The sequence below is a fragment of the Lithobates pipiens genome, unplaced genomic scaffold (genome assembly GCF_037356315.1).
Source record: "Lithobates pipiens isolate NorthernLeopardFrog02 unplaced genomic scaffold, aLitPip1_a1.2 Scaffold_175, whole genome shotgun sequence".
Lineage (NCBI taxonomy): Eukaryota > Metazoa > Chordata > Amphibia > Anura > Ranidae > Lithobates > Lithobates pipiens.
In genome coordinates this window covers 680,157-683,962 of record NW_027507757.1, presented here as the reverse complement: position 1 = coordinate 683,962, position 3,806 = coordinate 680,157, and the positions used below count along the sequence as shown (strand labels likewise).

At 48.4% G+C, this 3,806-nt stretch overlaps 1 pseudogene; it reads right to left on the bottom strand.

Annotated features, from left to right (window-relative positions):
• Positions 1 to 464: 464 nt before the first annotated feature.
• Positions 465 to 1,654, bottom strand: LOC143986655 (C3a anaphylatoxin chemotactic receptor pseudogene; annotated as a pseudogene).
• Positions 1,655 to 3,806: the final 2,152 nt, after the last annotated feature.

The window sequence follows — 3,806 nt, the reverse complement described above, 5'->3', positions numbered from 1 at the left end:
GGAAAAAAAGTCAAAAAGCCCCCCAGCAACCATAGACTTCCCCAGCAAAAATAGACCCCCTCCCCCGCCCGCAACAATTGATGCCCCCAATAACAATAGATCCCTAAGCAGCCAGCTTTAATAGCCCTTTAGGACACCCCAGCACCTGTTGTCATTACAAACATTTAGTGCAGGAGGTGCCGGAACCTCGTTCCCCCACGTTCCTGCTGAAAAAAAGCCCTATTTATTATTATTATTATTTATTATTATTATTATTATTATTATTATTATTATTATTATTATTATTTTGGTAGGTAGTATAAATGTATATATACACTGTATATGTCATTGTTATTTTACATCTGCAGAAGCCAGTTTCCTGGCTGTCATCTTTATCCTCTTCCTTCACTACTATGTGTCCCGTGCCCTGAACTAGTAAAGAGATAAAGATTTCTGACTACAGATAAGCAGACTTGTTCCCGGGTTAGTGATCGGTGGACAGATTGGACAACTTGGAGGGGGGAGGGGGGGTGCACATATACTGATAACACCTATCACCCCGAATGGCCAATAAGCACTAAGCCCTGATGCCATGTGACTTATTCATGACATACAGTATGGCCGCCCTAACACGCAATGATAAGATTTTGAGAAGGCAGTTCATTACAATCACTAATAAAGCTAAAAATGCGCTAAAACATCTACAAATCCATTCCATACATTATATCGGGAGTCCTTCTTCTTCTTCTGGGGTGCGCTGGTCCTCATTGCCTGGTGGAGATAATAAGTTCTCCCTAAATATATTTTGTATGATCTCGCCAATAGACTGTCTCAGCTTCTGCTTCATATCTCTCCCCATGAAGACGTAGAGTATTGGGTTGATGCAACTATTGAATGCGGCCAGAGGCAGTGAGAGAAAGGCCAGGATGTACAATACACCATTAAAAGTGTGTAGCAGGATTACTCCCATGATGTGGTAGGGGGCCCAGGTGATGAAAAACACGACAATAACACTTATTGACATCTTGATGGTTTTTCTACCTACTTCAGAAAATCTGATATTTTTTACTGCAAAAGCCAGATGAGTGTAACAGATACAAATGATAATAAGAGGGATCAGAAATCCAAACATTGCACATGTGAGATAGAAGGGCTCTCTTATGTGAGGTTCTGAATAGCAGAAGGTCCTGTTATCAAAGGTGTGATATTTTTTGTAGATGGCGATAGGCAGACACATCACGAAGGACAACATCCAAATAGCCAAGCATATCATCCACGCCATTTTGATTCTTCGGTGATTTCGGGCCCACACGGGATGGACAACCAGAATCCATCGGTCAATGCTGATGGCCACCAGGGTGAAGACACTGGTGTACATGTTAAGGAAGAGGATGAAAAATAACATCTTGCAGAGAGCAGGTCCGTACAGCCATGAGGAGTAGAAGTACTGCACTACAATGAATGGAAGACACAAGCAGCACATGATATCGGCCAGAGCAAGGTTCCCAAACCAAACAGTGGTCACGGTCCGCTCCATCTTCACTCCAGTAACCCAAAGCACCAGAGCATTGCCGGGGACACCCACAAGAGTGGTGATAGATAAAACCAGGGCTGTGATCAAATTCTCATGGCTGTAAACCGCGGTTGGTTCCATTTCACTGCTGACATTGAACATCTTGTTTACCTGTAAAGACATCAAGAGTTACTTCATCTGTCTGATAATTACTCTATTCAGGGCTTTTTGTCTGCCATTCCGGCACCTATGGAAGCCCTCTTCACCCGGACAGTGCGGGCTTTGAATGGGATTTCCAGTGCAGGTGTCTCCCTCCCCTGCCTGCGCTGTTCGGCGCTCTGCCCGAGTCCCCGGCGCTGTGTGAGTTTTGCGGTGCGGTGTTGTGTAAAGCACACAGTGTGCTGTGAGCGGGTGGGGGGGGGGGTGATGTGGCAAAGCGCACCAGTGTCTGCTCAGTGCAGAGTCTGCAGATACACAGCCCCGGCCTCCTGCAAGGCTAGTTAACCACTTTCAGCCCGGGACCATTTTGCTGGCTTAAAGTGGTTGTAAAGCCTTACAACCAACTTTGACCTACAGGTAAACCTAGATTAAAGCTTACCTGTAGGTCCACAAAATATCTCCTAAACCTACACGGTTTAGGAGATATTTGGCGAAAGACGGGCACCGCTGTCTACGGCGCATGCGCCGTAGACAGCGGCGCGCAGGCGCACTGAGCGCGCCGCGGTCAACGGCGATGTGCCGCGAGTGGCGGCTCCCAAAAAATTACGGGGGTTTGGTCACACTATACGGTCATATAGTGCTAAGCCCACTTACTGTGACAAAGTACCCCTAATTAGTGGGTGCCCCAAAAAAGGTTACTCCAATCCACAATGGCTTATTTTTACCACCACTATTCCTTTATATTGGCTTTTAAAATTTACAAATGCTGCAAATTTAGAAATTGGATGAAGGGTTTAGCTCTGGGAAACAGTTTTTGAAAGATAAAAAGTGCATTTTATATACAACTATATGGATCAGACCAACATGAGGGACAAATGAGGGGGGAAGAGGGACAGAGGGACATTGCTCCAAATCAGGGACAGTTGGGATCTATGGAGTATGTGACCTGTCTGGAGTGCGATTTGCACAGACAGAGCCAAGGGACACGACCGCTGGGTGGGTGCAGAGCTGAGGGTCCTTCCTTTCCTCGGCATTGCTTTACTTTCTTGAAGTTCACAGTCCACAATCTTTCCGGTGTGGGACTTGTCATGCTGGTCTTTCCAGGGACATTGAAGATCGCAGTCTTGTACCCTCTGCAGTCCCATCCTGGCATATTTACTATTGTCCTGTGCTCACTCAGTAACCTTTATCTGATATTTTCTTCTCTATTTGTGGGGTGCCTGTGGATTGCTTTGGATTTTTGGGGATTTTTTTTTGGTAATCAAAAGGAGCTTGAAAGTGTTATAGAATGCACAATGCGGCTTTGTGAGCAGTTTGGATGGGGTTGGGTTCAGTAGAGCTGATTTGGGTTTTTGGATCGAGGTACATTGCCCTACTGATACCATCTACTGCCCTACTGAAACCATCCACTGCCTACTGACACGGTCCACTGCCCTACTGACACCGTCCACTGCCCTACTGACACCGTCCACTGCCCTACTGATACCATCCACTGCCTTACTGAAACCATCCACTGCCTACTGACACCGTCCACTGCCCTACTGATACCATCCACTGCCCTACTGACACCGTCCACTGCCCTACTGACACCACCGACTGCCTTACTGACACCGTCCTCTGCCCTACTGACACCACCCACTGCCCTATTGACACCATCCACTGCCCTACTGACACCACCCACTGCCCTACTGACACCACCCACTGTCCAACTGACACCGTCCACTGCCCTACTGGCACCATCCACTGCCCTACTGACACCGTCCACTGCCCTAATGACACCGTCCACTGCCCTACTGGCACCATCCACTGCCCTACTGACACCACCCACTGCCCTACTGACACCACCCACTGCCCTACTGACACTGTCCACTGCCCTACTGACACCATCCACTGCCCTACTGACACCACCCCCTGCCCTACTGACACCATCCACTGCCCTACTGGCACCGCCCACTGCCCTACTGACATCGTCCACTGCCCTAATGACACCGTCCACTGCCCTACTGGCACCTTCCACTGCCCTACTGACACTGTCCACTGCCCTACTGACCGTCCACTGCCCTACTGGCACCTTCCACTGTCCTACTGACACCGTCCACTGCCCTACTGACACCATCCACTGCCCTAATGACACCGTCCACTGCCCTAGTGGCAC